This window comes from Macaca fascicularis, chromosome 12, assembly GCF_037993035.2.
Source record: "Macaca fascicularis isolate 582-1 chromosome 12, T2T-MFA8v1.1".
In the NCBI taxonomy this organism is placed as follows: domain Eukaryota; kingdom Metazoa; phylum Chordata; class Mammalia; order Primates; family Cercopithecidae; genus Macaca; species Macaca fascicularis.
Window position 1 is genome coordinate 128,632,096 of NC_088386.1, and position 16,393 is coordinate 128,648,488.

The 16,393-nt window shown below is 41.1% G+C and overlaps 1 protein-coding gene across 12 annotated transcripts in view; it reads left to right on the forward strand.

Annotated features, from left to right (window-relative positions):
• The window catches only part of GIGYF2 (GRB10 interacting GYF protein 2), a 165,486-nt gene that overhangs the window by 15,297 nt on the left and 133,796 nt on the right, over positions 1–16,393 (forward strand). For 2 of the 12 annotated variants that reach the window (XM_065526260.1, XM_065526259.1), the window contains one exon: positions 11,233–11,337. The exons of the other annotated variants lie outside the window; for them this stretch is intronic. The gene's annotated coding sequence lies outside the window, so the exon portion shown is untranslated. The remainder of the gene's footprint in view (positions 1–11,232; positions 11,338–16,393) is intronic. 12 annotated transcript variants of the gene reach the window in all.

Consider the following 16,393-nt stretch of genomic DNA (forward strand, 5'->3'; position numbering starts at 1 on the left):
ACCGCGCCCGGCCAATGTCAAATTTTATAATTGGCCACAACTACTCTGAATTGTTTTTCTTGAAGTCTCATTCGTTTTGAAAAAAAATATCTGCTACATACACAAGTCTGGACAGCCGTATTGTGTGCAGCTATTCTTTCAAGTCAAAATTATGTTCTGTGGAAAAAAGCAACTAATTGAGCTTGTAACCCAAAACAGTTGCATTAAATATCATTCTTCATGACTTTGTATGCAGTAGAAATGCATATTTCCCATTTCATCATGTAGAATATTAAAAAGATGTGTTCCTAGGGATCAAGATTAATACAATTAATATTTTTTACTCCTTCGTCATGGGCATTCGTAATACAAGTGGCTTTTCCCCCCTCTCTCTTATGAGTACGTGCCACATGGCAGTGAAGAATACAGTGACTGCTGGTACAGTTTGTTGCAATTAACTTCAGTCATGCTGTAGTGCCAGCAGTTTTCCCCATCACTATACAGTCTGTGCAAGTGTCAACACATTGAAAAATGCAAATAATATTTTAGTTTTTGCAATAGAAAATTCTCAAACTAGCAAATGAGATCACAATAGTATTTTGTAATAGTATTATTAAGAAAATACATCATGGATGCCCTGAAAGAGTTTGGAGGTCCATAGATTGTACTTTGTAAACTGCTGCTTTGAGGAGTAGAACACTTTTCAGTGTTACATTTACATATGTTACATTGATTTTTTAAAAACTGATTTTAAAACATAAGTGTTTGAAATTAGAATAAACACATCACTGAAGGTTTTTAGATATTACTGAGCATTTTTAGTGCTGAGTAGATAAGAATTTGTTTATAAGTTAGGATGAGTTGTAATTTTCTGCTATGAAGAAAATGTTCTATGAATCTCCACCATCCAGTACTGTAACTACTAGCCACTTGTTTCTGTTGAGCACTTGAGATACTACTAGCTCGTGTGACTGAGGAACTGCATTTTTAAAAAGTGTAGAAAAAAACTTTTTTTTTTTTTTTTTGAGAGGGAATCTTGCTCTGTTGCATAGGCTGGAGTGCAGTGGCACGACCTCTGCTCACTGTAACCACTGTCTCTCGGGTTCAAGCTATTCTCCAGCCTCAACCTCCCGAATAGCTGGGATTACAAGCACCCACCACCGTGCCCAGCTGATGTTTTGTATTTTTTATTAAGAGACAGGGTTTCACCATGTTGGCCAAGCTGGTCTTGAACTCCTGACCTCAAGTGATGAGATTGCCTTGGCCTCCCAAAGTGCTGGGATTACAGGCGTGAGCCACTGGGCCCGGCCTTAACTTTTAAATTGTAACTTTTTTTTTAAATAATAGGCTTTAGTTTTTAGAACAGTTGTAGATTTACAGAAAATTGAGAAGATAGTGCAGAATTCCAGTTATTAACATCTTACATTACTAGGGTACATTGTTATAATTAATAAACCAATATTGATACATTGTCATTAATTAAAGTCCCTCATTTATTTACATTTCCTTAATTGTACCTAGTGTCTTTCTCTGTTTCAGAATTCCATCCAGGATACCACGTTATACCTAGTCATGCATTCTTAGGCTTCTTTTAGCTATGACAGTTTCTCTGACTTTACTTGTTTTTGATGACCTTGACAAGTTTGAAGAGTACTTGTTATTTTGTAGAATGACTCTCTTTTAGAATTTGATGTTTTTCATGATTAGACTGTGATTATGGATTTTTAGAGAAAGATTACAAAGTGCCATTTTCATCATATTGAGAGTATATATGTCATCATGTTTTATCATCCTTGATGATGTTGACCTTCATACGTTGTTAGGTTTGTCCACTGTAAAGTTATTCCCTCTGGTGCCTTTGAAGAACTGATTTTTTTTTCTTTTTTTTTTGAGACGGAGTCTCTGTCTGTCACCCAGGCTGGAGTGCAGTGGTGCGATCTTGGCTCCCTGCAAGTTCCGCCTCCCGGGTTCACGCCATTATGCTGCCTCAACCTCCTAAGTAGCTGGGACTACAGGCACCCGCCACCATGCCCGGCTAATTTTTTCTGTATTTTTTAGTAGAGATGGGGTTTCACCATGTTAACCAGAATGGTCTCAATCTCCTGACCTCGTGATCCACCCGTCTCGGTCTCCCAAAGTGTTGGGATTACAGGCGTGAACCACCGCACTGGGCCGAGGAACTGATTTTAAAATTTTAGTTAATCTTAATTTAACTTTACATAGCCATATGTGGCTAATGGGTGCTGTGTCAACAGTACAATTGTAGATAATGTTCTTCAGTTTTAAATTTTAGCTAAAACTTTAACATCTGTTTTAATACCTTTAAAGAAGGCAATTTAACATGAAAGAAATATTAAAGCTTAGTCTTGGAATACATTGTTTTTTGGGGGGTGCAGTCTGTTTACTTTTAGTAAGTTTAGTCTTTTTTAAAAAAAGTTTTCTGAGGTAAAATTTACAATAAAATACCTTCATTTTAAGTATGCTCATTAAGTGTACATTTTGATGAGTTTTCAAAAATGCACACACTGATGTAACTATTACTGGAATCAAGATATGTAACATTTTCATTATCCCCAGAAGTTTCCCCCAGCTGTTTTGTAGTCATTTTTCCTCCTCTACCACTATTTTCTGTGACTTACTGATTAATAGTTGCATCTTCTAGAATTTCATGTAAATGGAAATCATTTTTAGGTCTGGCATTTTTTTCCCCCTATTTTAATACTTTTATGTTCGGGGGTAAATGTGCAGATTTGTTACATAGGCAAATATGTGTCATGGGAGTTTGTTGTATAGATCAGTGCCCATTAGTTATTTTTCCCAATCCTCTCCCTCCTCCCACTCTCCACCCTCCATCGTCTGAGAGGCCTCAGTGTGTGTTGTTTCCCTGTGTGTGTGCATGTGTTCTTATTATTTAGCTGCCACTTTTAAGTGAGAACATGCAGTATTTGGTTTTCTGTTCCTGCATTGGTTTGCTAAGGATAATGGTCTTTAGCTCCATCCATGTTCCTGCAAAGGACATGATCTTTTTCTTTTTTATGGCTGCAGGATCTGGCATCTTTTGCTTAACATAATTATCTGTGATTCATCCATATTGCTGCATGCAAATAGTTTGTTTTTTAATGTCAAGAATATTCCAAGGTATGACTTTACAGTATTTGTTCATAATATTATTTATGAACATTTGGATTGTCCTCAGTTTTGGGCTATTAGAATAAAGCTGACCTTAATTTTATGGCATAGGTAAGGATTCAGAATTGTATTGGGTTGCAGTGTTTATCACAATACTATAAATAGAAATTTAAATTCCTGTTAGGAAGGAGAAAAGGCAGCAGAGTATCTGTAATTTTTTTGAAGACATGCCATAGAAAGGATAATTCACATAGAAATAATGTTTTGCAAGGTTTTATGTATAGTGTATGGGCCAGGTAGGTGTAGACAATTCCTTGGACTTTTGTTGGCTTTCTAGGGGGGGAAAAAAAGTTCTTTGTTAATTCCTTAGGTAAAATGTTTAGTAATAAAGTGAGTATTGAAGCCTAAGTTTGCTTCATGAGGTTTTGTCGTCAGTAAATGTGTTAACAGATCATATTTTAAAAATTACTCAAAAATGTTGGTGTATTTATTAGTGAAGAGATTTAGTATCGCCAGATTAGATGGAGGCATAAGGAAAAGGTGTTTTCTGCTATAGTAGATGGGAGAAGACTTTCCTTTTTTTTTTTTTTTTAAACCTTAAAATTCTTTTTAAACCAAGTTAAAGTTGAAAAGAGTGATAACTTCCTATGACATTTATGTTGGGACTGTAAAAGTATTTCAGCAGGCCAGGCCTCTGCTTTTTGTGATAATTAAAATACATTTTGTTATAAAGTAATGAAAGAATATTATTGCAAGTTTTGAGAGTAGCGGGCAAGTCATTAATTTCACCTCACTAATATTCCTTTGTCTTGTGTTCTTTTCACCTTTTTTTGGACATATATATAACTATACTGTGTGCAGATGTTACGATAGCTGTCTTTTGTTGAGCGAATGTGCCACTTTTACAAGATTGCTTCCAGTCTTTTACTATTATAAGTAATGTGGGTCCCCCTCATGTTTGGACTTTTTCCTTTTCATCTTCTTACTTAGCTGTTTTCTGACATTTGAAAAAAAGCATTCAAAGATCTACATTCTTTTAGCCTAGTACATGAGTCTTGCTTCATTTGAATGTAGACCTTTTTATGGTCTTAGGAGCTGACAGATTTGAAGATTATTTTGTCAAGATAATGGTGTTTTTTGTTTTGTTTTGTTTTTTGAGACAGAGTCTTACTCCATCACTCTGACAGCAGTGGCGCAATCTCGGCTCACTGCAACCTCCACCTCCCGCGTTCAAGCAATCCTCATGCCTCAGTCCTCCCTTCTAGCTGGGATTACAAGCATGTGCCACCACATCCGGCTAATTTCTTTTTGTATTTTTAGTGTAGAGATGGTGTTTCACCATGTTGGCTAGGCTGGTCTTGAACTCCTGGCCTCATGTGATCTGCCGCCTTGGCCTCCCAAAGTGCTGGGATTACAGGCATGAGCCACCGCGCCTGACCGGTGTTTTTTTATTTTGTTTTTTAATGGCAAAAATTTAAGCAGGGAATGCATTTAATATGTTATCGGAAGACATGCATTTTAAATAGTTTAGCCGGGCGCGGTGGCTCACCGCGCCCGGCTAAACTATTTAAAATGCATGTCTTCCGATAACATATTAAATTAGACCATCCTGACTAACACGGTGAAAACCCGTCTCTACTAAAAATACAAAAATTAGCCGGGTGCGGTGGCGGGTGCCTATAGTCCCAGCTACACGGGAGGCTGAGGCAGGAGAATGGCGTGAACCCGGGAGGCGGAGCTTGCAGTGAGTAGAGATCGCGCCACTGCACTCCAGCCTGGGCGACGGAGCGAGACTCCTTCTCAAAAAATAAAAAATAAAATAAAATAAAATAGTTTAGATAGCTTTGTTTCATGCTCACTGAAGTTTTTTTGATCCAGGGTCTCACTTTGTATCCCAGGCTGGAGTGCAGTGTCACGATCACAGCTCACTGCAGCCTCGACCTCCTGGGCTGAGGTGATCTTCCCACTTCAGCCTCCCCAGAAGCTGGGACCACAGGTGTGCACCACCACACCCAGCTAATTTTTTTTTTTTTTTGTAGAAATGGGGTTTTGCCATGTTTCCCAGGCTAGTCTGAAACTCCTGGACTCAAGTAATCCAACTGCGTCGGCCTCCCAAAGTCCTGGGATTACAGGCGTGAGCCACCATGCTTGGCCTTGCAGTATTTGTAATTGCTAAACCATTTATGGTTTATTTAACCTTTATTAAAAACAACTGGAGCTGGGCCTAGTCGTTCATACCTGTAATCCCACTGCTTTGGGAGGCTGAGGCAAGAGAATCGCTTGCACCCAGGAGTTTGAGGTTACAGTGGGCTATGGGTGCAGCCCTGCACTCTAGCCTGGGCAACAGTGAGACACTGTCTCTAAGAAACAATAATAATAATTGATATGTAAAATATGGTAAATACATGCACAAATGTGAAGTTTATCGTTCAATACATTTTTACATGTGTATATACTTTTGTAGTCACCACTTCGATCATGATAGCGAACTTTTCCAGCACTCCACTTCCCTCTCCTTCCTGTGTAGTAGTCCCCTCTTCCCATGATGAGTACGTTCCTGACATCTGTCACCATTTATTATCTATTTGTCTTAGTCTGTTGGTGTTGCTATAAAGGAATACCTGAGGCTGGGTGATTTATAAAGAAAAGAAGTTTATTTGGCTCATGGTTCTGTAGGCAGTACAAGAAACGTCTACTTCTCGTGAGGGCTTCAGGCTGCTTCCACTCATAGTGGAAGGCAAAGGGGAGCCAGTTTGTTTAGATCTCATGGTGAGGGGAGCAAGAGAGAGAGAGAGGAGGGAGGTGTCAGGCTGTTTTTAACAACTAGGTCTCTTGGGAACAAATCAAGTAAGGAGTCACTCATTACTGTGAGAGTGGCACCAAGGCATTCATGAGGGATCTGCCCATAATCCAGACACCTCCCATTAGACCTTGCCTCCAGCATTGGTGATCAAATTTCAACATGAGATTTGTAGGGGTCAAATACCCAAACCATAGTACTCTTCTTGAACATCACATAAAAGAAATCATACAGTATATATTTTTTCCTAGCCAGCTTGTTTTTCTAAACATGGTGTCTGGGTGATTTCGCAGTATCATTGTGAATATCAGTAATTTTTTTTGTTGTTACTTGTTTTTTGAGACGAAGTCTCACTCTGACCAAGCTAGAGTGCAATGGCATGATCTTGGCTCACTGTAACCTCACTACAACCTCTGCCTCCTGGGTTCAAGCAGTTCTCCTGTCTCAGCCTCCCGAGTAGCTAGAATTACAGGTGCCCACTACCTTGCCCAGCTAATGTTTGTAATTTAAGTAGAGACAGGGTTTCACCGTTGTTGGCCAGGCTGGTCTCGAACTCCTGACCTCACGTGATCCTCCCACCTCAGCCTCCCGCAGTGCTGGGATTACAGGCGTGAGCCACCACACCCGACTGGTTCTTTTTTAAAAATTGCTGAGTAATATTTCATTATGTGCGTATACTGCAGATTGATTTGCCTGTTGATGTACGTTTACATTGATGGACGTAATACCCAAATGTCAGTTTTTGACAATTATAAATAAAGCTACTATGAATCTCTTGTCTTTTGGTAGAAATAGAACTTCAGTTCCCTTGGGCGTATGTGTAGCAGTTTGTTATGGGATCACAGGGTAGGCATACAGTTTAGATTTAATGGATATTGCCAATTTTTTTGAAGTAGTTGAACTAATTTGCACTAATAAAGTTATTAATCTTGTGTTATCTTAATTCATGTCTGGCTAAACTAAAAATCACTGACTGCTGTAGTGGGGACAGAACTACTAATTTGTTTAGTATATGTGGAGAGTGCTAGAGGAGTTGGTCTTTTTTCAGCTTTTGGAAAAACGTAGGTAGGGAATGGGAATGGGGGCAGATTCAGGTTCCTTGGTATTCATTCTGTGTTAGTCTTGTGGCAGACTATACATAGTACTGGCTGGATTCCATCCCAAATTTCACCATATTTTTTCTGGGTAAGTTTTGTGTAGCTAGGAAGTAGAGATTTGTAGTAGCACTTTTTTTTTTTTTTTTTTTTTGAGACAGAGTCTTGCTTTTTTGCCCAGGCTGGAGTGCAGTGGCGTGATCTCAGCTCACTGCAACCTCTGTCTCCTGGGTTGAAGCAATTCTTCTGCCTCAGCCTCCCGAGTAGATGGGATCACAGGTGTGAACCACCGTGCTGGCCACATAATTTTTATAATAAAGATCCAGGGGATTTTCAAAGGTATGTATGTTTTGAGTTCTTAGTGAAATAGTGGTGGTAGCTAATCTGTCTTCAAGACTTCTGGGAAGCAGTATTCGGGAACACTGTCAAAGTTGAAGTATCAGACACTGTGCTGGAGTCTGACTCAGCATCTGCTTTGGCTTCTTCTTGCTGATTTTACCCACATGGGACTTACTATGTAGATTTGCTACCTTTTTTGTTGAAAGTGATTTCCTGAGATCAGAAGTTGCTTCGTTCCTCTAGGCTGTGCCAGGCTGTAAGAAAATGGCAGGCTAAGAGGGAGAGGTCAGAGTCTGTCTTTTCTTTATAATAAACTCAACAATAAGAAGGACCTAGGTTGATTTCTTTTTTCTCCTGTGAAAATATACTTAGGCCCACAAAGTGATAGATGAGGTCCCAAAGAGGAGATGAACAGTCTTAAAGAGGAAGTCATGAAAATTATAGAAAAATATAGGGAGAAAAAGAAAAATCATTATACTAATAATCAGATAAAATAACTTATAGTAAGGTCTAAATTTAGCTCAGTTATTTAGAAGTTGACAAAAAGTCTAGCTTATATAATATTCACTGCCAAGTACAAGGATACAATTTATTCAAGAAGACAGCTTATTGGTATTATTGCATAAGGAATATATTACTTGAAGTCACTTATGTGTAATTTTGAGTAATGGACAAAGTCTGAAAAAGCAGTTATGTAGAAATATTCTCTCAGCTGTTTTTTTTAAAATTATACTTTAAGTTCTAAGCTACATGTGCACAACGTGCAGGTTTGTTGCATAGGTGTACATGTGCCATGTTGGTTTGCTGCACCCATTAACTTGTCATTTACATTAGGTATTTCTCCTAATGCTATCCCTCTCCCAGCCCCCCATCCTATGACAGGCCCTGGTGTGTGATGTTCTCCACGGTGTGTCCAAGTGTTCTCATTGTTCAATTCCCACCTGTAAGTGAGAACGTGTGGTGTTTGGTTTTCTGTCCTTGTGATAGTTTGCTCAGAATGATGGTTTCCAGCTTCATCCATGTCCCTGCAAAAAGGACATGAATTCATCCTTTTTTGTGGCCACATGGTATTCCATGGTGTATATGTGCCATGTTTTCTTAATCCAGTCTATCATTGATGGACATTTGGGTTAGTTCCAAGTCTTTGCTGTTGTGAATAATGCTACAATAAACATACGTATGCACATGTCTTTATAGTAGCATGATTTATAATCCTTTGGGTATATACCCAGTAATGGGATCACTGGGTCAAATAGTATTTCTAGTTCTATATCCTTGAGGAATTGCCACACTGTCTTCCACAGTGATTGAACTAGTTTACACTCCCACCAACAGTGTAATTTTTTTATTGTTGTTGTTGAGACGGAGGCTCACTCTGTTGTCCAGGCTGGAGTGCAATGGCATGATCTCAGCTTACTGCAACCTCCGCCTCCCAGGTTCAAGCAATTCTGCCTCAGCCTCCTGAAGAGCTGGGATAACAGGCATGAACCACCTCGACTGGCTAGTTTTTGTATTTTTAGTAGAGACCGGGTTTTGCCATGTTGGCCATGCTGGTCTCAAAACTCCTGGCCTCAAGAAATTCACTCACCTTGGCCTCCCAAAGTGCTGGGATTACAGGCATGAGCCACCGCGCCCTGCCTCTCAGCTGCTTTTAAGTCATGTCTTTAAAATATGCGATAGAACTTTCTTTGAAGTCCTTATCCCTAGTGTTGGAATAGCCAAAGAGAAAAGGCCAGAAGAGGGAGGGAAGAACCCGATTATCTTCTCTGTCAGAGTTGCTTTCAGCATGAGAAAGGTATGCTAATAGAGTGGTCTCAGAACTAACAATATTTTGCCCACATTCCTTCAGAGGCACTGTCTTTTTCTGACTCCTTCCTCAGAGATGTGAGGGTAAGTTCTCAGAATTCCTGAGACCTGCCAGTTCCACTATGCGATGCATTCCTGTCATCATCTGTCCTTGTCCAGAATGAAAGTCTCTCTATTTATTCATCCTTTTTTGTAGTCTGATCTTCATACCACTCAGAGTTTCTTCTTCCCTTGACCAAATCTCTTGTTTAATTCCTAAGACTTTCCTCTTGAATTCTCTGAAATGTTATTTTTGTGTTAAACCTCTCCCTCGTGTTCATAAGATGTTTTTCAGCTTTCTTGTGGTAACTGAAGCCCATCTGCCCTGGTAATCTTACCTTCCCTTTAGTCCTCTGAGGTTAACAGTAGATTTTTTTTTTTTTTTTTTTAGACGGAGTCTCGCTCTGTCGCCCAGGCTGGAGTGCAGTGGCCGGATCTCAGCTCACTGCAAGCTCTGCCTCCTGGGTTCACACCATTCTCCTGCCTCAGCCTCCCAAGTAGCTGGGACTACAGGCGCCCGCCACCTCGCCCGGCTAGTTTTTTGTACTTTTTAGTAGAGACGGGGTTTCACCGTGTTAGCCAGGATGGTCTCGATCTCCTGACCTCGTGATCCACCCGTCTCGGCCTCCCAAAGTGCTGGGATTACAGGCCTGAGCCACCGCACCCGGCCTGATTTTCTTGCACTGTGATATGTCAGGATGCAGAATCAGGGTCTTCATCCTTCTCCATTCACAGGCTCATTCTATTCCTTGATTAGTGTGGCTCTTCTGCCTAGCTTGCTGCTGTTCCTCTATGCGGTTCTTAGTATCCTTTCATACATTTTCTAGTTTAGGTGATAGATCATATATGGTCAGGTTAGCCATTTTTTCTCTATCTTTGTGCAAAACTCTCTTTCTTCTGAAGTTCATGCTGTCTGACAATGCATCTCTCTTCCCTTCCTTAGTATCAGAAAAGGACCCTGTGGTCTTACCCTTTGATTCATTGTTTTTTCTATTTTCCTCTCTGCCATTATCCTGAGGTTACTTTAGAGTCTATGTAGCTGATCCATCCAGTCCTCCCAGGTACCTGGTTTCTTGTCTTTTACTTTCATCTCCAGTTCTGGTAGTGCATTCATTTTTATTCCTACTGTACTTGCTTTTTGGCATTACCAACATCTTAAATTTGTCAACTCTCTTCTGTTTTTACACCCTTCCCCATAGTGTCTAAATCACACTTCTGCCAGCACTCTCTACTTTGCCTCTTATTCTTCCCTTTACCATGCTGACAAAACCCTAACCCTGGTTTCCTGTGGGCTCTCTGCCCCATACCCAGGCTGCTACGTTGGAGAAAGAAGCCCACAACCTTGCAGATTAGCTTCCCTCTTGTATTAGCCCATTTTCATATTGCTGTAATGAACTGCCTGAGACTGGGTAATTTATAAAAGAAAGAGGTTTGGCCGGGCGCGGTGGCTCAGGCCTGTAATCCCAGCACTTTGGGAGGCCAGGACGGGTGGATCATGAGGTCAGGAGATCGAGACCATCCTGGCTAACACAGTGAAACCCCGTCTCTACAAAAAATACAAAAAACTAGCCGGGTGAGGTGGCGGGCGCCTGTAGTCCCAGCCACTCGGGAAACTGAGGGAGGAGAATGGCGTAAACCCAGGAGGCGGAGCTTGCAGTGAGCCGAGATCTGGCCACTGCACTCCAGCCTGGGTGACAGAGCGAGACTCCGTCTCAAAAAAAAAAAAAAAGGTTTAATTGACTCAGTTTTTCATGGCTGGGGTGGCCGCAGGAAACTTACAATCATGGCAGAAGGAGAAGGGGAAGCAAGGCACCTTCTACACAAGGTGGCAGGAGAGAGAAGTGCCAACGGAAGCAGGAAGAGCCCCTTATAAAACCATCAGATCTGATAAGAACAGCATGGGGGAAACTGCCCCCATGATTCAGTTACCTCCATCTGGTCTCTCCCTTGACACGTGGGGATTATAGGGATTATAATTCAAGATGAGATTTGAGTGGGGACACAAAGCCTAACCATATCACTTCTCTATCTTTATTGGGTCTTTAGAGATACTGTAGCTAAGTGCAACAAGGTGTCCTGAATCGGAGACTGGCACGGAACAAGGATGTTGTTGGAAAAACTGATGAAATCTGAATAAACTCTGAAATATAGGTAATAGTGATGTACCAATGTTGGTTTCTTAGTTTTGACAAAGTATTGTGTAACCTAAGTTGTTAACATTAGGGGAAACTGACGGTACTTTTTGTTTTATCTTTGTAACTTTTTAATCTATAATTATTTCTCAAGTTTATTAAAAGAAAAAAAATCTCTAGCATAGAACACAGCAGCTATCAATTTCTTTAGTTTCCTCAAACCCTACCTTATCTTCTGTGTTGTTTACCTACTTTTCTGAAAAGATGAAGCCATCAGTTTGATGAATTCCCTTCCGTTTCCTTTATTTTTGTTTTTGTTGGTTTATTTTAAAATTATTTTTTATGTAGGTTTTGTAGATACAGGATCTTGCTGTGTTTCCCAGCCTAGTCTCAAACTCCTGGGCTTAAGCAATCTGCCTACCTCAGCCTCAGTGCTGGGATTCCAGGCATGGGCATTAGCTTGGTCTCAATTTCCTTTTAAATTCCCCTACCCCCTTCAGTAAAACCCTACATAACCTTGGAAGCATTCTAAGTCATTTGGATCTACTTTCCTCTGGTTATAAGTAGATAGGAGTCGTTTTTGTTTCTATTTGTTCTGTGAAACCCTCATACTTCCTGCCTTCTCAGAGATTTCATTTAGATCTCTGAGAGATTTCATTACAATCTCTGAGAATGTAATCTTCTCAGAGATTACATTTTTGTTGAATTGTTTCTTCACCTTTTGACTCTGCTAGTAATTTTTCACTGGGGATATATCTAAAATAAAAAAATGGAAATTTTCTTTCCATTCTACTTTATTTCTCTTCTCCCACAGCTAAGAATCTTTTTTTTTTTTTTTTTTTTCGAGGTGGAGTCTCGCTCTGTAGCCTAGGCTGGAGTGCAGTGGCATGATCTCGGCTCTCTGCAACCCAGCCTCCTGGGTTCAAGCGATTCTTCTGCCTCAGCCTCCCAAGTAGCTGGGAGTACAGGCGCACGCCACCACACCCAGCTAATTTTTGTATTTTTAGTAGAGACGGGAGTTTAATTTTTAGTGGAGACAGGAGTTTCAACATACTGGCCAGGCTGGTCTCAAACTCCTGACCTCGTGATCTGCCTGCCTCGGCCTCCCAAAGTGCTGGGATTACAGGCGTAAGCCACCGCGCCTGGCCATTTTCTTTCTTTTTTTTTTTTTGAGATGGAATTTAGCTCTAGTTGCCCAGGCTGGAGTGCAGTGGCGCTATCTCAGCTCACCACAACCTCCGACTCCTGGGTTCAAGTGATACTCCTGCCTCAGCCTCCTGAGTAGCAGGGATTACAGGGTTTTGCCACCACGCCTGGCTAATTTTTTTTATTTTCAGTAGAGACAGGGTTTCTCCATGTTAGGCTGGTCTTGAATTCCCGACCTCAGGTGATCCTCCCGCCTTGGCCTCCCAAAGTGCTGGGATTACAGGCGTGAGCCACTGCACCCAGCCTTCCACAGCTAAGATTCTTAGTTTTGAGATGGAGTCTTGCTCTGTCACCCAGGCTGGAGTGCAGTGGTGTGATCTCAGCTCACTGCAACCTCCGCCTTGAACCTTCTGGGTTCAAGAGATTCTCCTGCCTCAGCCTTCTGAGTAGCTGGGATTCACGGGCGCCCGCCGCCATGCCCGGCTAATTTTGTTTTTTGTTTTGTTTTGTATATTTAGTAAGACAGGATTTCACCATGATGGCCAGGCTGGTCTCGAACACCTGACCTCGAGTGATCCACCCATCTTGATCTCCTAAAGTGCTGGGATTATAGGCATGGGCTTGTGCCGGCCTCACATGTAAGATTCTTGAAAGAGTTGACTGCATTTGTGGTCTTCCCTTCCTCACCTCCCAGTCATGCCTCACTCCATTGACATCTGGCTTTGTCCCCCACGGTACTCCTAACTGCATTCTTGCAGGTCATCAGTGAGTTCGTTTCTGAAGCCAATGAAGAATTTTCAGTCTTTCTCTTTTTTGACTTAAATATTTGAAACTTTTTTTTTCTTTTGGAGACTGTCTCGCTGTCACCCAGGCTAGAGTGCAGTGGTGCTATCGTAGCTCACTGGAGCCCTGAACTAGGCTCAAACCATCCACCTCAGCCTCCCAAGTAGCTGGGACTAAGGCAAGTGCCACCATACCTGGCTAATTAAAATTTTACTTTTTTGTAGAGATGAGCTCTCACTATGTTGCCTAGGCTGATCTCAAACTTCTGGCCTCAGATAATCCTCCTGCTTCAGTCTCCTAAAGCTTTGGGATTACAGTCGTGAGCCACGGCACCTGGCCTAATATTTGCAACTTTCAAATACTTTCCTTAAAAAAAATGTACCACTACCATCTTTGTTGTATGCACAAATTAGAAACTTAATAGGAAAAGAGAATTATCCACAATCCTACCACTTAGAAGTATTAACATTTTGGGGCATATCTATATATATCCAATGTATTTTAAAATGTTTTAAATATAATCATATTCTCTGTATTCTGTAACTTGCCTTGAACACTTAATATGTTGTTGGTATCCTTTCATGTTAGTGAAGTTTAGTTACTCATCACCTCACTCTTCCCTACTAGATCGAATTCATTCTCCTCCAAGTAACTATCCTCAGTCATCTTTCTAAAGTACAAATTTTATCCTGGAAATATGAAATGCAAAGACTTTTGTGATGTAGCCACTGTTTTACCAGTCTTCACATTAGTTTTTTAGCCTGTTGAACAAATTATCTTCCAAAAGAACGTAGGTCTTTCTCCTTTACCCTTTCCTGCACCTCTCCCTCTCCCCCTTTACCCTTAAAGACTGCCTCATTCTTAGTGTCTGGTTTTTGGAGTCCTTATAATACGATTTGACCTTGTGCAAGCTGCTTAACTTTTCTCTGTGCCTCATTTCCTCATCTACAAAATTGGGCCAAAGAATCTATGTCAAATTAAAAGAATACATATAAAGCACTTTGAACTCTTAGTAAGCACATAGTTAGCTCTCAATAAATGCTAGCAAATACTATAATTCAACAGATCTTCAGTGTTATGCTTCTCATTTTAGGATAATCTTCCCAGTATTCCCACTTTGCATAGTTCATTGTAGTCCTTATCAGGTGGTACTCATTGTTTTTTTAATTAGACTGGCGCCTTGAGGGCAGGAGTTGTCATTGTATTCCTTGTTCATAATGCATCCAAGTAATCTGGTTGGGGTTACCAGATAATATTAGCAGTATCCATTAGATTTTTGTATTGGATCAAAGAAATTATTTCATGGGATTCTGTTTAGAAAATCTGCTCTTACTTTTTTTTTTTTTTTTTTTTTTGAGACGGAGTCTCGCTCTGCCGCCCAGGCTGGAGTGCAGTGGCCGGATCTCAGCTCACTGCAAGCTCTGCCTCCTGGGTTCACACCATTCTCCTGCCTCAGCCTCCCAAGTAGCTGGGACTACAGGCGCCCGCCACCTCGCCCGGCTAGTTTTTTGTATTTTTTAGTAGAGACGGGGTTTCACCGTGTCAGCCAGGATGGTCTCGATCTCCTGACCTCGTGATCCGCCCGCCTCGGCCTCCCAAAGTGCTGGGATTACAGGCTTGAGCCACCGCGCCCGGCCAGTGCTCTTACTTATATATTTCTGTATATGAAGTGTGTTACTCTGTAGAATAGGTTGGGGCTACTAGTAAAAGTTTGGGACTGGGAGAGTTTAGGACATCGATCCTTTGGCCAGCCCTTCAGGTGGCCAGTAGTAGTAATGGCTTTTAACTTTTTGCAGTTTGGAGTTTAAAAAGTAAGCAAGATGAGGCTGGTCACCGTGGCTCACACTTGTAATCCACCTGTAATCCACCACTTTGGGAGGCCAAGGCGGGTGGATCACTTGAGGTCAAGAGTTTGAGACCAGCCTGGCCAATATGGCAAAATCCTGTCTCTACTAAAAATACAAAAATTACCTGGGTGTGGTGTTTGGCACCTGTAATCCCAGCTACTGGGGAGGCTGAGGCAGAAGACTTGCTTGAACCTGGGAGGCCGAGATTGCAGTGAGCTGACATTGCATCACTGCACTCCAGCCCCGGTGACAGAGCAAGGCTCTGTCTCAAAAAAAAAAAAAAAAAAAAATTCATATGGGAGCACACCCTTCTCCCCATCCCCAAATACCCTTTGTTAAAAGTTTTAAAAAGAGTAAAGTAAATAAGCCACAGTGGTGCATGCCTATAGTTTCAGCCACTGGGGAGGCTGAGGTGGGAGGATTGCTTGAGCTGAGGAGTTCACGTCCAGCCTGGGTAACAGTGAGACCCTGTCTCAAAAACATAAAAGTTAAAAAATAAATAAATAAAATAGTTGGTTTTTTTTTTTTTTAATTTTTGAATAGGTCCTGTAGCTTTTGAGGATTTGAGATTTCTTCTAGGTGAAAATTTATTTTAAAATATACGTGACAAGATTTCAAAAGTACAAAAAGGTAACTCAATGGAAGATAGATCTTGCCCACTCCATACTTCCAGTTCCTCTTTCTAGAGGACTATCACTTAGGTGAACTTTAATTTTCTGTAAAGAAATCATATTATACACTAAGCAACTGTGATTTTAGAATTCTGTCTAGTAGAGATAAAGGCATAAATATATGAATAAAAGGTTGTTTATTGCAGCATTGTTCATAAAGGCAAAAAAGTAAAAGTTATCCATTTCTATGGAATGTTACACAGCTTGCTTTTTTTTTATTTTGGCACAGAGTCTTGCTCTGTTGCCCAGGCTGGAGTGCAGTGGTGCGATGTCAGCTCACTGTAGCCTCTGCCTCCTGGGATCAAATGATTCTCATGCCTCAGCCTCCTGAGTAACTAGGATTACAGGCGTGCACCACCACACCCAGCTAGTTTTTTGTATTTTTAGTAGAGACAGGGTTTCACCATATTGGCCAGGCTGGTCTTGAACTCCTGGCCTCAACTTGATTCACCTTTCTTGGCCTCCCAAAGTCCTGGGATTACAGACATGAGCCACTGTGCCCGGCCCATTTTAGCTTTTAAAAACTGCAACTTAACTCTGTATCTGTTTATTAGAAGTTTGTCCATGCAAATATATTGAGATAATTGCCTGTCTCAGAATAAGGTATATAGTATGATTCTTGCTTTAT